This window comes from Pristis pectinata, chromosome 22 (genome assembly GCF_009764475.1).
Source record: "Pristis pectinata isolate sPriPec2 chromosome 22, sPriPec2.1.pri, whole genome shotgun sequence".
Classification (NCBI taxonomy): domain Eukaryota; kingdom Metazoa; phylum Chordata; class Chondrichthyes; order Rhinopristiformes; family Pristidae; genus Pristis; species Pristis pectinata.
In genome coordinates, this window is record NC_067426.1 from 38,284,081 (window position 1) to 38,301,845 (window position 17,765).

The window sequence follows — 17,765 nt, forward strand, 5'->3', positions numbered from 1 at the left end:
GGAAAGAGGAATGAAATTGCAACCCTCTCCATGGCTAAAAAAGCGCGAGTTATCACAATTACGTATATGAGTTTCTTTTTAAAGTAATTGGGGCCTTGAGTGTTTTAAATCTAGGCCAAAGATATTATTTTGTTTCACAGTGTGATTTAACCCTTTCACGTTAAAACTAAGTAAATTAATTTGATCCATTTTTAATATTCTTTGTGCAATTCCAAGAAAAGTTACAAACTAACCATACTGGAATGTAAATTCAAAACCAGACATCAAGCTTTTAGATAAGGTAACTAAGCAACAGACTTCTCTAAAAACCCAAAAACAGCTTCCAAATAAATCCTCCTCACACCACCCAAAGACGGAAAGCCGACCAATAGACAGTCGCCAGCTAAACCTTTCAGACAGCGTCTTAACCCAAGCAAGTCCTGCTCCCTATATTTTTAAGGTTTGGTAATTCCAACCCAATCAAAACAGTAAATTGAAAAAAACACACGATTCCAAAATAACAAAATAGTAAACATCCATTTAAGTCCTGTTAATAAGGAGAACACCAAAAAAAGTATAAAGTAAAATATATTCAAGGCATTAACTCTTTACAACCTTATTCTCTTAGTAAGACACTAAAAGATTCAAAAACGCGTTAGCTGCAAGGGTTACCGAGAGTAAAAGCGATAAATGTTCATGCCGAAAAGTACAACGTCATTAGTCTTCGAATTGCAAAACACCTTGAGCCTCTTCATGCGTACGAAACCTCTTCTGCGAGTCACTTTTCAGAATAATTCTTAGCCCTGCAGGGTAACGAAGAGAAGGCTTGAAGTCCTTGTTAAAAAGCTCCGCCATGACCTTTTTTTAATTTTAACGCGCTCATTCGTAACCTCGTAAGGCTCTTCAATCCTGTACTTGGTAATTAATCGTTCCTCTTCGACGCGAGTCACGAATTAGAAGCTCTTTAATTTGAAAGTCATGTAGAGAGATTATAACTGACTTGGGTCTGTCTTCCACAGGAGATTTATACAGCGGGGATCAACCTTGGGTGGAGCTGTTTAAGCTATTAGGAAGTAATTGATCCAAAAGGATTGCAAAGAATTCCGTAGGTTATTTACCTTGAACCGATGCTTTAAGACCCAGAATACGTAGATTATTTCTTTTGCTTCTGTTTTCTGTTGACACGTTTCTGTATTAATTTTTCATTAGACTTTGCTTTCTACAAAGCTTTTCTAAATCATCCATTTTCCCATCCAGAATCGGAAAGAGTTGCTTCATTCACTCTAATTTGGTTATCATGACCATTTAAGGTTTTTGAATGGAGTCCAACTTGAAATTAAGCTGTTTGAAGTTGCTCGGAAGAATCATCTGTATGTTTTCGAAGCAATTGTACATAGATTCCAAAGGTGCAGGAGGATCATCTTCCTTGGTAATTTAGTTGCTTTGGCAGCCCAGTAAAGTAATATCACGTTGGTGAAAGGATTTCAAACCGGGTTGAAAAGTTCGATAGAGAAGGAGCCACGGCAAACTGCTGTTACTCCATTAACGACAGGCAGGCCTCTCTCTTGTTTGCCTTGAATTCATTCACGATGTATCTTGCCTCTTCACCGAGGTGCTTTGAGTTTTTCAACGTCTCTATTTTATAGCGGTGTATTACTCCATGTCTTACCTGTAGTTCACTGTTTATATGCTTTCTTTGTGTGTGTCTGTATTGTGTTTGCGTGTTTCCACGTGTGACTGTGTGTATCGGTGTGCCAAGTTTATGTGTGATTGAGTCGGAATCTGTATGTGAATTTGTGCTGTATGTGTCTGTGTATGTGCGTGTGCGCAAATTGTTGTAATTGCGTTCTCAAGTGTGTGCGTATGTGTGGGTGGTGTGAGGCGTGTGTGTGGGTGGGTGAGCGTGTGTGTGTGTGGGTGTGTGCACGGACGCATGTGTGTCCTTGTATCTGGCGGGTTCGTGTAAGTGTTTGAGTTTTGGCGTCATTATCTGGTTTGCCGTCTTTGCCCGTGCCTCTGTCTGTGTGAGGTGACAATGGGTTTCCAGTTTGGTGGTGTGACGGTGTGCACGGGCCATTGTAGGTGGTATTACTGAGGGTGGGTGTGGCGGGTGCGTGTGGAAAACCGCGGTTTGCTCTGAGCGAGATTCTGGTCGGTGCTCCACAGACAACAACACAGAAAGATGGGCATTCTATCCTGCAAATACACTGCGGCAACAGCACATTTGACATCTTTTTTTTTTCATCTCGAGCGAATTAGAGGCTGAAAAGAGGTCTGTTCAGACAGCAGAGTCACCGTTGTTTGGCCCAGAATCCAGAGGTCTATGAACAAAATCTTCCTGTGCTCTTTGTGCTCTCATTACCATTTTAACCCGGAGAACCCCCGGCAAATCACTTTCATTCCCTCACCGGCAAAACCTCCCGCTGTTGCAAACTGGCTCCAGCCTTGCGCCCCCTTCTGGTAACCATTCCCTCAGCGCCGCCTCTGCGCCACCGGAGCAAAACTTCACCACAGGGATACCCGGGAAATGGTCACAGCGAGGAGACCAGCAGCAGAAGCTGACGTCTGTGTACAAAATGAAATCTGTAGGCAGCATGGAATATTTTAAACAGCAAATTACTTTTCAGTGCAGTAGGTGATACATTTACCCAATCGGGAGTTCTTGCACAATGGTTAAAGTGTTCCATATCAGACACGCCATGAAATACAAACTTATGTGCTCTGCAAGGAAAATCTTGAAGCAGCGTTGTATATCTAAAACAGTAGTGAATATCGATACAAAGGAAAACTGTAGATACCTGTTGCAGTAAGGAGGGAGCTGATGGTGAACAGGGCCTGCGGTGTGCTGCACAGGGAAGTGCGTTGTCCGGGTCTGGTTACCATTTTCTGAGGCTGGAAGTTGGGTGAGAAGACCATGAGGGAGCTGAAGGACTGAAGGAAAGAGATACGCAGTTCTGACTGGAGAGACTGCAGAGGAAGAGGAGAGGGTCAGTTTGTGTCGCTGGATTCACGTCTGACTGGGGAGAAATTTGCCGCGTTTATAGATGAATAAGTTATCAAGATAACTGTATGAAAGTTATGACAATGTTTAGGTAATGCCGAGGACTGTGATGTATGTGTGTAAATCGTCCTTAGATTTCCGTAGAAACAATGGTGTTGTTGCAATTGTTTTTCTCGTGAATGTAAGAAAGGGCAATGACTTGGGTCCAACCGTGTCTCTGGAGATTCAGTTCTGTATAAATCAGACCACATTGGAGAAGGTCAGCTCAGATTATCTGTCCGAGCTGAAGATTCCTGATCAACAGAAGTCACATCTTGTCAATGAAATGGGACATTCAGTAATCTGGCGGATAGAAGCAATTTATTATCCTGTTCTTTCAGCCGCTGGAATTCCTGGTAAGCCACTGTCTCAGCTGCCGTAGCTGGACATTGAGTCTCATTGCAATGCTAAGTATGGTTTCTTTCGCTGCTTGTTTCCGCAGCCTCCTGTCCAGTGCCTGCATTTCAAAGAATGGAATGGAGGAGCAAGAAACTGTAAATGCTGGGATTGGGAACAAGAATAAACTGCAGGAGGAACTCAGCGGGTAGAGCAGTTGGTAGATCACAGAGTTCTGGGAGCGGGTGTTTTGTTTAGGGACAGGAATCAGATCATCGGCAGGTAGTCATAGTTATGAAAATTTCCATGTTGTCGAACCAAGCCGTTGTGGAATATGCTGTTTTTTTAATAAATGAGTTTGCATTGAGTGAATATGAGATAGTTTCTGGAGAACTCAATGAAATACTCGGCGTCAGACATGATATTGCGGTTATCAATGCTGTAAAAGGTGCTTGTATTTTACCGGGATCTGACAGCGCCCAGACTTCTGACTACGGCACCGAGCTTGTTGCTGCCTGTTTGAAATCCCTTCCCCATCGCTCTGTGATGCATTCAGTCCGGCCGTGGGACTGTCAGACCGCAATATATCTGTAGGGATCGGCGTTGCTTCTATTGTGAACCCAAACAGGTGGCAGATGATAGGATGTGAAACGAGAGCAGAAAATGCTGGAAGTCCTCAGCCCGGCAAGGAGCGTGTGCGGAAAGAGAAACCAGACTCGGTTCGGATCGGGGCCGCGCTCAGAAGTTCTGCGGAAGGGTCTCTGTCCAGACACGTTAACTGGTCTCTCTTTCCACAGATGACAGAATTTCCTGATTTGTTTCGTCCTTCTGCTGATCTGTCGCTGAAAGAGAGCGGCGGGGAAGTTGGAGATTGGTACATGGAACACCGCCGCCCTCTGGCGGCCGAGTTTATCATTCCATTCACCAGGAGACGCGCACGGTGACGGAAAAGCTGACCCATCCCCTTTTGTTTCTGAGGCAACACATACCCACATGGTAATTCCCTGCTACATGGAAGTTCTGTCAACAGTAAGCAATCAGGAACCACCGCAAGCAGCAACGAGGTTGAATTGAACGGATCCCGTCAAACTTCTCACTTGGCTCCGAGACTGATCAGTAATTCCTCTACTTCCCGTTCTCTCTCTTCCAGAGAACTTGGTGTCGATTGTGATCCTCTCCCGGGGAAAGAGCGGTATCTCCAAATGTATCTAGCTAGAGGGACGGCAGACCAGAAATGGAATAAATTTCTACAAGAAATAATGAAGGTGCATATAGATACATTTCAAGAAAGAAGAAGTGATGAATTGAGAAATAGCGCAAATGTGGCTAACGAGAGAGGTGAAGATAGAAGAATAAGGGAGGGCATACAAGGAAGCAAAAACTAGTGGGAAAATAGAAGACGGAAACTTTAAAAACTTGCAGAAAGAAACTAAGAAGGTCATTAGGAAAGGAAATAAATTATGAAAGGAAGTTGGCAGATAATATACTAAAGGATACTAAGATTTTTTAAAAATATGAAGAGTAAAAGAGACAGGGTAGATAAAGGACCAATTGGAAACAGTATGGAGATTTTAATGGGTAACAAATAGATGGCAGAGGAACTAAATGAGTATTTTGCCTCAGTATCCACTGTGGAAGGCATCAGTAATATACCTGATAGTCAGCGGTCTCAGGGATAGAACTGAGTTCAGTCAAGATTACTCGAGAGAAAGTGCTCGGGAAGCTAAATGGACTCAGGACAGATAAATCTCCTGGACCGGATGAAGTGCACCCTGGGGTCCTAAAGAAGGTGGTTTTAGAGATTGTGGAGACATTGGAGATTATTTTCCAGGCATCACTTGACTCTGGCATGGTTCCGAGGACTGGATGGTCGGAAATGTAGTTCTGCTGTAGAAATAAGGTGGGAAGCAGCATAAGGGAAATTACAGTCTGACATCGGTGTTTGGAAAGTTCTTGAAGTCGATCCTCAAGGACGAGGTTATGGAATACCAAGAGATACATGAAAAGATAGGTCCAAGCCAGCATGGTTTCACGAAGGGAATCTTGCCTGACCAACCTATTGGAGTTTATAAGGAAATCCCAAGTAGCATGGTTAAGGGACAGGCGGTGGATGTTGTGTATTTAGATTTTCAAAGGCCTTCGACAAGGTGCCGCACGACAGGCTGCTTAACAAGAACGAGAGCCCAGCGAATTACATGAAGGATATTAGAAGGGGTGGAGCATTGGTTGATAGGCAGAAGACAAAGGGTGGGAATAAAAGGATCTTGTTCTGGTTGGCTGCCGGTTACCAGTGGTGTTCCGCAAGGGTCGCTGTTGGGGCCGCTTCTTTTTGCACTGTATATCGATGATCTGGATTATGCAGTAAATAGTTTTGTGGCTAAATTTGCAGATGACATCAAGATAGGTGGAGGAGTAGGAAGTATTGAAGAAACAGGAATGTTGCAGAGAGACTTAGACAGTTTACCAGCATGGGCAAAGAAATGGCAGATGAGATTCAATGTTGAGAAATGTGCGGTTGTACACTTTGGAAGAGGAAATAAACGGGCAGATTACTATCTACATGGAGAGAAGATCCAAAATACAGAAGTGCAAAGACTTGGAGGACTTCGTGCAGGATACCCTCAAGGTTAAACCACCAGGTTGGATCGGTGGTAAGGAAAGCGAATGCTCTGTTGGCATTCATTTAGAGAGGTATAACGTATAAAAATAGGAACGTGTTGATGAGGCTCTATGGGGCACTGGTGAGACCTGATTTGGAATACTGTGTGCAGTTTTGGGCCCCTTATCTTCGGAAGGATATACTGATGTTGGAGAGGGTTCAGAGAAGATTTACGAGGATGATTCCCGGAATGAAAGGGCTTACATACGAGAGCGATTATCGGCTCTTGGGCTGTACTCATTGGAGTACAGAAGAACGAGAGGGGACCTCAAAAAACATTTAGAATGTTGAACGGACTCGACAGAGTAGATGTGGCCAAGTTGTTTCCTTGGTGGGTGAGTCCAAGACTAGAGGGCACAGTCTTAGAATTAGAGAGTACGCATTTGGAACAGAATGAGGAGGAATTTCTTTAGCAAGAGGGCCTTGGATTTATAGAATCCGTTGCCACATACAGCTGTAGAGGCCTGATCATTGGGGGCGTTTAAGGAGGATATTGATAGGATCTAATTAGTCAAGGTATCAAGGGATATGGAAAAAGGACGGTAATTGCGGATAGATGGGAGAATAGTTTATTCAATGGCGAGGTAGCGAAGCAGACTCGATGGGCCGAATGGCCTACTTCTGCTCCTTTGTCTTGTGATATTGTGATCACTCACTACCTTCTGGGAACGGCTGCGGCCGATCTCCTGGTCGTTATCTCGAATCCCCTGCTGAGGTGGACTGTTCCGATTTATTTTCCGTGATTATTCCTCAGCATCACTCTCGTGTGCAGCATTCGTCTATGGCTTATTTTTGCAAGCACCGCGGTCTCCGTCTGCCTGACGGCCGCTTTCGCCTTCGATTGATTTGTGGCCATTTGTTCTGAGAAGCTGAAGACAAAATATTGAACGGCGAGAACGGCGGCTGTGGATATAGGCACAGTGAGTGCACTGAGCTGTTTAGAGACTGTTCCCTGTACTTCACAGTCCAACCTTCGTTTATAATTGATCATGTCCCCTGGGACTGTGTCAATAAACGATCGTCTATACATCCCCCACATGAGCTGCATTTGACATTTTCACCACATTTTAACCACGTGCCCCGCTAATTCCGATTTTGTTGCTCAATGTTCTGACGGTCAGATGGATTTTAGCGGCCGCAGCAATGGAGAGAATGACAAGGACTCAGAGATGGAGAACAGAAGGAAATTCATCGTTTTACTCTTCAGTATAACCGGCAGTTTCTTGTTGTTGTGGATAACACTGGTGTTGTTTTACATCTACCAGAGAATTTCAAAGATTTACCACTATCCTGTCACAGGTCCCCGTTACATCTCAGAATACACAGTGGTAATGTTGCAGCTTCTCAGTTCCTGCACCGACACGTATGTTTACGCCGTGAATCAGAGCAAATTTCCGACAGGAGCTGAAGAACGCGGTGAAATACCCGCTGATTCCGATTATGAGAATCATTAATTCATAGAAAGAAACTGTATGAAGCAGTGCAATGAATTCTACTTACCAGCCCCTACCCTCCATCCCCAACCCGGGAGAAAGTAGGAATTTTGTGTACCCGTTGACCCTTACAAAAGTTTCACGGATGCACCATCGAGGTATTACCCAGATGCATCACGGCTTTGTATGGCATCTGCTCTGCCCCAAGACCGCAAGAATCTGCAGAGAGTTATGAACACAGTCCAGTCCCATCCCGGAAAAACCAGCCTCCCCTCCATAGACACTCTACTATACTTTGGTACAGCAGACAACATAATCAAATATCCATCCCATCCCGGTCATTTTATCTTCTTCCCCTTCCCCTGAGCAGCAGATACAACAGTTGGAAAGCACGCACCGCCAGGCTGAAGGACAGATCCTATTCCACTGTTATAAGACCATTGAACGGACCTCTTTTCCCATAAAGATGTACTCTTGATTTCACGTTCCACCTTGTCGTGGCCCTTTCACCTTATTGTCTCCCTGCACTGCATTTTCTTTGTAACTGCAACACTGGGTTATGTATTTATTGCTTTTCCCTTTGTACTACCTGAATGTACTGACGTTTTGAAATGATCTGTGTGTGGCACGCAGAACAAAGTTTTTTTGTCACTGTCTCTTTCAGCGTGTAACAAAAATAAACCAATTATAACCAGAATTACACATAACAACAGATCTCTAAAGCAGCCATTTGCAGCTGATCCCTAACTCACCCCGGCCTCACTATCCCAGAGATATCCCGTTTGCCTTTGTATATCCTTCCCCCAGTCACCTCTCATCCTGGCACCAGCTAGTTACCACTGCTTTCCGGGTCTGACACAGAGTATCCGCCCTGAAGTTTATACCTGTTTACCTTTCTGCACATGCTGCCTGATGTGTTGAGTGGCTCCGGTATTTTAAGACTTTCTTTACCTTCTGCCGCTCCTTTATATCGCCCTTTTCCCGCTTTCTCCCTCTGTCTGTCGTCCAACGGTCTGTCTCTCTCCCTCTCCCAATCTCTCTCGATGACTGCCCTTTATCTCCGCTTTCGCTCCCTGTCTGTCCGCATTACGTAGTCTCCCGGTTTCCTTTACTGTATCCTGACCTGAGCCCTTCATTCTCCTTGCTCTTCATTCAAAGACATATCACGTATTTAGCGGTATTTGCAACATGCAATTGCAATCCTTGAATTAACTGTGTATAAATGTTGATTAAACTGCCATTAAACCTCCCTGCAGCTTCCTCTGTTTCAGAGTAAAAAAAATAATCCCAGATACTTTAATTCTTTCCCACAGCTGGGATGTCTCAAAGCTGGAAATATCCCCATAACTCTCTACCTACGTCACTACAATCTCAGCTGTTCTGTAATAGGGTCATGGTCATAGAGTCACCAAGCACAGAAGCAGGCCCTTCGGCACCCTGGGTCCACATTTCAATCACCCATTTACACCGGTCCCTTTTTATTCTACCCACATCCCCAGCAACCCCTTCCCCATCTATCTACCACTCCCGACACACGAGGAGCATTTTAAGGTTGCCAATCCCCCTACAGACCACATGTCCTTAGAAATACTCAGGTACAGAAGTCCTGGTTACTGATGAAAGTCAAAAGATTATCTGCAGCCGGCATGGACAAGATGGGCAGTATGGCCTTGCTCATGAATTGTAAAACCAAAGCAGACCATGCTGGAAATATTGTGTTGGTCAGGCTGCATCTGTGGGAAGAGAAAGAGAGCGACCATTTCAGATCAAACTCCACTCGTCAGAACTGAAAAGGGGACCGCAGATGCGTGGAGGGATTTGACCTGAAACGTTAACTCCGTTTTCCCTTCCACGGACGCGGCCTGGTCTGCTCAGTATTTCAGCATTTCTGTTTTATTTTATATATCCACCATATGTTCTCTTTTCACTTACTTTTCGATATAACACTCGACTATTTGCTCCGGACCAGAACCTGTGAGCCGAGACTGTGTGAGGACCAATGGGATCACCTCTCATTCACTCATCTCCGGAGAATATCGGCCCACGCTGCTGCTCTCCTCACAGGGCAGACCTGGTTAACATTTTACTGCACTCCCTCGGTCACAGCTGTATCCTCCCACAGGTAGGGGCCGGACCTGCGGACAGGAGACCGTGAGTCTTTGGATCTCTCCATCTCAGAGGGTGTTGGAAGCAGAGATGTGAATATATTTGAAGGCCAACATGGATACATGGTCAATCAGCAAGGGATCACCGGGACAAGCGGGAATGTGGAGTTCAGTATCCAATCAAATTAACCGTGATTTTACTGAATGGAGGAGCATACCCGTATGGCCGAGTGGCCTAGTCCTGCTCCTGATTCGCATGTCCGTATATTCCAGGTGCTGTCTCACCAGGGCCCTATATCATTCCAATGAGTCGCGCTTGCTCCGAGAAACAAACCCTCTGCAATAAATATCAACACACCGTTCGCCTTCCCACTTGCTCACCGACCCCGCATGTTAATGTTCAGTGTTTTGTGTCCAAGGACACCAGGGTTCCCCAGAACGACAACACCGTTCAATCACTCGCCATAAAGTAACATCCATTTTCCCAGCAGCAGAGCACCAGGTTCCACATTACATCCCACCCGCCGTGTCTTCACCCATTCCCTTCGCCGTTCGCTCTCCCACTGAATCCTCGTCGCATCCTCCACAACCCGCATTGACACTCAGTTTTGTGTCATCAGCAAACCTGGATATATTATCCGTAAAAGTCAAGCAAACTGCAGCTGCTGTACATCTGAAGCAAGAACAGAAAATGCTGAACAGGCAGCATCTGTGAAAAGACAAACAAAGTTAATGGTTTATGTTGAAGATCCTTCACTTTCCAACCTGAAACGTTTACTCCGTGTCTCTCTGCACAGATGATGCCCGACTCGCGGAGGGTTTCCACTTTTTTTGTATTTTATGGTCCTGACCCCCTGATGCAAAACCATTGAAGCAGATTGTGAAAAGCCGGATCCCTGCCGCGATCCCTGCTTACAGTCTCCCAAGCCGGGAGCGGACCATTTATTCTCGCTTCCTTCGGGGTGTGCCTGTGGCGCAATCGGTCAGCGCGTTCGGCTGTTAACCGCAAGGTTGGTGGTTCGATCCCACCCAGGGACGCTGGCGATCTGCAGCTTTTGTTGTACGTGTCATTGTCAGCTGGGTAACACTGCGCTGTCGGGAGGCGGGTGCTCCCTGCTGCTGTTTCAGTGGGTTCAGTGGGAGTCCTCCCTGCGGGGTCTCACGTCGGGAGCCCCAATGTTCTGCTTCCTTTTTAGCCGAATGTACGGGATTCATAAAGCGATGTCCCTGGACATAATACGACTGACTTTTGAGCTTCCAGACTTGCCGGGTCTGATGTTGTGACTTCAGTTGACATTGGACTTGTGATCATTGCCATTGAGTCTGAACTGATCTGATGACAGGTCAGCGACCTGGAACGTGAGCTGGAAATTTCTCCCCAACAACGCTTCACGACCTGCTGAGTGTTTTCGCCGTTCCCTGTTGTTTTTATTTGAGGCTGACGTGCGCCGTTATGTTTGATGGAAATATTCGCCTCATCCTACGCTGCCCCAACGTTTTTTAAACTAACACAAACCACCTGAAATCCAAAACTCGAGCCAGGACTTACATTTGGACCACCTTAAATCCAGAAGTCGAGACAAGACTTACAGGACTTAAAATATATAGTTCAGTGATGAGTGCGCCGCTGGACAGCACTGCCCCTCTCCTCGCCCGCACTGTCTCCCTCCACCAAATCCCTGAATATATTCGAGAAGGGGACAGAAATATTTCCAGATACAAAAGTTATCGAGGGTCACCTCCTTCGAACTAACCGACATGCCGGATTTGAATACGTAAATGTCGCAAATTGCATTTCTTTTGGAGGGTTTTTGACCGTTCACTTTGAGTCTAAATAATTTCTGCCCACGGAGGTTATCACGGGGTGTGGGAAGAGCGCGGAACAGGGGCTTGAACTTGGATGATCAACCATGATCTCACTGAATGAAAAGCAGGTTAGACTCGAAGGACGAATGGTCTGAGCCAGCTCCTATTCTCTGTGTTTCAATGTCTCTGTTCTGTGCGCAGCGTTAGAGAGACGGGAGTTTACTTCGAAAGTTGCTTACTTGTGTCGGGGATGTAGCTCAGTGGGAGAACGCATGCTTCGCATGTATGAGGTCCCGGTTCAATCCTCGGCATCTCCACCCTGGTGACCGTGAATTTTGACCAGTGCTGGGAATCACCCGGAGGCGCTGTAAAATCCCGACCGGCTGAGAACTGACAGGGAGAAACCACTTCCAATATTGCACACACACTTTATGCCTCAGTCTCACGCCGTCTGCTCACTGCACTGCCACTGGTGAGTTTTACCGACAGTCGACTGAATGGAAGAAGCTCAACTGGCTTTGGAACGTCATCGATACCACAACAGCATTACAGAAAGTGGGTCAAATAAATAATGTAACACTCGTTGGTGATATGTCGAGACCGAGGTATCCGACTGGGTCAGAGCAAAGAGCGTACAGGGATAATAACCGGTTGTGACAGAAAGTGAGAACCATGCGGGGGGAAGAGAAATGTGTGAGAGAGAATGAAAGGAGTAAGGCAGGAAAGAAGGAGAAGTCAGCGAGGGAAAGGATATGATGTTGGGGGGGGGGGGGTGACAAATAAAAAGAACGAAGGGAATGAGCAACACCCACAGCAGAGCAACATAACACCATGTTTCCCCAACAGCAGAGTGGCGCAGCGGCAGCGTGCTGGGCCCAGAACCCAGAGGTCGATGGATCGAAACCATCCTCTGCTATTTGTCTTCGTGACAACGTTTCTCCAACCGCGCATTTTACAGCGGGGTAGTGGTGGGATCTGTATTCACTAACACGCACATACACTGGGAAGAGATCAGGGATAAAAATGAGAATGTTCCCGTGGAGCAGACGGCGTGACAGGGCAAAGGAGTGGGTGCGGGGCACATTCACCAGGGTGTTGCCTGGAATGGAACGCTTCAGATATGTGGAGAAACTGGATCGACTGGGTTAATGGTCCTCGGAGCATGGAGGCTGCGGGGCTGTACCGAATGATTGGAGAGATAGAAGGTGACTTTCACCCGTAGCAGAGGTGTCTGAAACTAGAGGGTAACGGAGGAACAACCACAAACGGGATTGTTTTATTCAGCCCGGGAGAACAGCCTTACCGATTCCCATCACTCCACTGCCAGTTAAGTACCCTGGACCCTGCGGCACCCCGCTGCTCCCCATCTGTCACTGTATGCTGCCGCCGTGTTGCTCTTGCAATTATTGCAACAATGAAATCCCGGTATAGAGATTGTTGCATTTTGAGGTACGAACATGAAAAGAAAAGAAAATCCGCACCTGATCTCTTTGCAATGTTAACAGGTCAGTTTTACAGAGAGACAGAGTGAGCTGCTGGCTCTTCAACACGGACGGAAATCTGACATTTCTTTGACCACATCAACAGGACCGAGAAGGCAATGAGACTTCGGGTTTGGATAAAATGACCAACACATGTGTAGGTGAAAACATCGTGAGGTACAAAATACCCCCCAGGTGAAATAAAATGTTCTTCGCGTCATCCTCGTCTGCAGATGAGACGCTGTCCGCTGTTCATTACATTAAAGTTTGACACAAAGAACAGCCCGGAGACAGAGACAGAGACAGAAAAAGGAGGAGAAACAGAGGAAGATAAACTGAATGACCGACAGCAGACCCGAGGAAAAAGGGTCCAATAAATAATGTTAAACACGTCGGGAACGGGTATCCGACTGGGTCGGAGCACAGAAAGCACAGGGTTAGCAACCGCATGGGGCAGGAGGTAAGGAACAAAGAAAGGAAGACAGAGAGGGGAAGAGAGACAGAAGGAAAATAGGTCAGGAAGGAAAGAGTAGTCAGCAAGGGAAACGATATGATGTCGGTAAAGAAAATGACAAAGAAAGCTGAGGGAAGGGAATGAGCGACATTCACAACAACATTAAAAAAGTGAGACAATGCTTAACCAACAGCAGAGTGGCGCAGCGGCAGCGTGCTGGGCCCATAACCTAGAAATCGTTTGATCGAAACCGCCTTCTGTCATTTATTAATACAATTCACAACCTACCAATTTGCCTCAATTCGATGCAAGATTGATTGAAACTTCTTTCACACATACACACTGTAAATATGAGCAAGGAAATGGTGGGTATGGTCATATAAAAAATAGGGATATTCCCGGTGACCACAGGGATAATCATCAGGATGTTGTGTGAGGTGGAGCGTTTCGGTAATGAGCAGAGACTGGATAGACTGGGGGTGTTTTCCATGGAGCGGAGGAGGGAGACGGGGACCTTGGAGAGTTATCTCACATTATCAGAGGGGTTGATAGAAGGAAACTTTTCTTCATTGCAGAGGAGTCTAAAACGAGAGAACATCAGAGGAAGAACTCCCTGACAAAGAGGGTGGTTGGAATCTGGAGCCCACCCCCTGAGTGGGTGCCGGAGGCTGGTGCTTTCGCGGCGTTTGACAAGTTTCCAGGCGAGCCCTGGAATCGCCAAGGCACTGAAGATTAACTGCTGGAAAGTAACATTAATTCAGATTGGTACTTGATGATCAGCATGGACATGATGGACCGAAGGGCCTGTTTCTGTGATACATGAACCGTGAATCTATATTGCATCTGTCACTGCAGAAGAGCGGGTTAAAGTTCCTGTCGGAACGGGAGGGAGTGAGGGGAGAGATCCCGCAGGGTGAACACAGACAGAGAGCGGGGGCTGAACAGAATGACGTCACTCAGTGTGAACAAGTAATCTGGGACATGTTGGGATGTGTCCTCGTTTGTTGTGGGAATATGGGACAGAGTGAGAGCAGGAGGTTGCACTAATTCGTTCATCGCTTTTCCGGAAAATTTGAGGTACCGAAATTCCATCCCTGGTCCAGTGACCAGCTCACAGTGAATAATAATTCATGAAATGTGGATGTGATCGCTCTTACACTCAACAAGAACCATCAATTTAAATGAATTTAAGAAGTTGTGCACGATCTTGCCGGAGAAGGTCATTCGGCCCCTTGGGTTCTGCACGCCACATTTCTCAAGAGGTTCATTTCCAGAAGTTTGGGTGTCCGAATTTAAAACAAAATCTCTTTGACCCGCGATGGCCAGGAATCGAACCCAGGTCAATTGCTTGTAAGGCAGTTATGCTCACCACTATACCACCATCACTACACTGATGTGCAGCCGATTCGGGTCCTGGACCGTGTCCAGTGTAAACTGACTCTCTGACTCAGTCGCCAGTTCCCGAGCTGCTTTCCGACAGATGAAAACAAAACAAGACACGACTTGTAATCCCGGTCACAATGGGAAGCAGTAACACCGGGTCCCCTTCGGGGAACTGAAACCCGCTCTACCGCGGCACAGGCGGTTATTAACATGTCCCACGAGGCAGAGTTACAAACTCGCGCTTGCCGGTTCAGGTACAGAGCCTCGGCGGAGCAGAGCGCAGGTCGGGGATCTGAACGGACAATCGATGGTGTCGGTAATGAGTAATGAAACAGACTACAGAGAATTTTCTCACCAGCAAAGGTTCAGCGAACGTGTATCGTGTAATTGGGACATCATTGGGTCTCGTGCACCCGTGAGCAATGGGCGCACCTCAGCCCAGGAGAACAGCTCCCCCGGAGAACAGGTTATTGGTACTATCTGCTGTAGGTACAGAGGGGACGCTTCTTTCCCTGTCTTCCTTGTGTCAATAATTCAACGCAGGCCAATTTAAACACTAATCCTGTTATGCCCTGAAGCTATATCCCTGTGATCTGTCTGAGAGGCTGTTACACGGGACCCGGCCTCTCAGTGTTAGTGGCGGTAAGACATTAGACTGCAGTCCTTCCCCACAGAGCTTTTGTGTCAGATGCTCTAAATTTCCGTGTATCCCTCAGCGCGTACTCCTGAAGCCTGGAATGTGCCAGTCAGCAGCATTCCCTTCCGGACATCTCATCCTACTGGGAAGACAACGTTTGTCGTGCAGACCAAAGGGCGTCGTTCACTGGGCTGATGATTTTCCAGCAGCACCTGATATCTGTCTGGGTGTGTCAGTGGGAACAACCCGGAGGTCAGAGGATTCGCTGTTACGCAGCTACTCGGGAAGAACCTCGGGACGGACTTTTGCTTCCTTTTGCCGACCTTTCTGACAAACTCACAGTCCACGAGGAGTTGGACGATCGTCTCATCCGCACCGCAGCCGTCCCGGGGGCAGCGAGCATTGGAAGTGAGACTCCAGTCGTGCAGGATGGGGCTGATGGAATGGGTCCCCCTCACTGCCAGCAAAACAGGTCTTGGTTGGCGTTGGTATTGGTTTGTTATTGTCAACATGGACCGAGATACAGCGAAAAGTTTCTTTGCTGCATTCCCGGCAGATAACGCCATGTATAACTGCATCAAGGTTGTAAACAAAAAAACAGAATGAAGAATAGAGGGTTACAGTTACAGAGAAGGTGCAATGCACGCAAACAAATAAAGTGCAACTGTGATGATATTGAGTGGAGCGACGGAGAGCTCTAAACTTAGGTCAAGACTTTAATTTTTATCTGGCATAAGAACCTACACGTACCCTCACCATCGGGAGATTACCAAACTGCATTTCAAGGACGAGTTTACTTCACTACTTTAAACTCTGCGGCAAGGTCCAGCTGTTAATAATCTCTATTTGGAGTGGTGGGTCCCTCCTTCCAATCAAGGAGAAGATGCTCCCAACTAACGAATCAGTTTAAACACAGTTTATTTTTTTTAAGTGAGGCACGTTTAAGTCCAATAAACAGTTATTAACAAGACTTGTAACTTACAAAGGATTCCAAAACACAAGTACAATTCTTCCAAGCAAAAAAGTCAGACGAACAAGTCGTCAGTCGCAAAATCCAAAGGCTGAGGAATAAATTCTAGATCTTCCTTCTGTAACCACCCCCACCCCCCGTCTTTCCTTCAACATTTATCCTGTTTTTTTTTGCTGGTCACCTCGTGAGACCTCATCTGCATGTGATGTTTACACAACTGTACTGATTAGGTCATATGGCTGAAGCTTTCGTTTAACGTGGACAATGTTGTTTCTTCTGAGGTTGCAATCTCAGTCAAGTCAACAAAAGCGTTCTGAACCTGGGTGGTGTTGTTTCTCAATAAGATGGCTAAATAATACCAGTTAAAAATTAACAATAGACATCTTGACCCTCAGACAATTTCTGCTTTTTTTTGCAAAAGGGATTTTAACTGAATGAGCAACCACTCCTTGACCTTTGGACAGGTCATGCTGCTGTGCTGAAAAGCGGAGGATAACAATGAACCAGTTTTGCGGTTTCTGCTTGTTGTGCTAATAAGCTGAGATAAGCAATTAACCCCTTGGGGCCTGGAAAGTGAATATCCATCACACAACAACGAGGGAGATTGGAAGATCAAGAGTGCATCTTTAGGGTATGAGATATCCGTCCAAGCGTCTGATAACAGCAAGATAGAAGCTATACCTGAGTCTGGTGCAACATGCTCTCAGACGTCTGTATCTTCTGCCCAAGGGAGAGAGAGAGGATAGAAATATCGGGGTGCAAGGGGTCCTTGATTAAATTGGCTCCTTTATTCTGACATGAAACATTCTTCCAAATAACTTTAACAATCTGCTCGGGGAAGAGACTGCGCCTTGTGTAATAACGTCTCATCACTTTGTGGGTGTATTGTTTTAAGCAGGAAACAGGAGAGAGCGGTTAACACACTGAGAGAGAATGTATTGAATCGGTGGTAAAATGAACCTGGATAAACTGTCCCGATGTGTGTACTGCACGTGAAGTATATTATTTGAGGAAATGTTTTGCTGCAATACCAGCTTTACCCAGTAGATGTCCCCCGCCGGTGATTGGAGCAACTTCCTCCCGACAGGAGCAGAGAATTTATTTATTTCATTGTCTCTGTACGTGAGCAATAGAGAGAGCGCTTGTCTCTGCTTTTCGTGCCTGTTGAAAAATATTTAACTCCAGGAATTCACTGGAACACTTTCTGATCAAGGAGGAGATCGGTGGTTGGAACTGGTGGCCAATTTATGCAAATATTGGTGCATTCTGGGTAATTTTACACAGCAGAAATTACGATTTTCTCCCTATTAATTCGTTCAGAAAAGATGAAAGGAGATTATTATAATAACATATTCCATCCATATTTGGGCTCCATGAATATCCTAGGAAAGGGTCGCGGCACACCGTGTGTTAAAGGTGTTTTGTTGTGGATGGAGAGCTGCGCAGCGGGAGGTCAGAGGTCAGACGATACTTTTAAGGATC

The 17,765-nt window shown here is 46.1% G+C and overlaps 2 non-coding genes and 1 pseudogene across 2 annotated transcripts; all 3 read left to right on the plus strand.

The window, feature by feature from the left end:
- Positions 1–10,516: 10,516 nt before the first annotated feature.
- trnan-guu (transfer RNA asparagine (anticodon GUU)) lies at positions 10,517–10,590 on the plus strand. Its single transcript has one exon. It is a non-coding gene; the product is annotated as a tRNA-Asn (tRNA).
- Positions 10,591–12,202: 1,612 nt separating this feature from the next.
- On the plus strand, positions 12,203–12,274 carry trnal-cag (transfer RNA leucine (anticodon CAG)). The gene has a single exon. It is a non-coding gene; the product is annotated as a tRNA-Leu (tRNA).
- A 5,470-nt stretch (positions 12,275–17,744) lies between these two features.
- The window catches only part of LOC127581920 (uncharacterized), a 102-nt pseudogene continuing 81 nt past the window's right edge, over positions 17,745–17,765 (plus strand).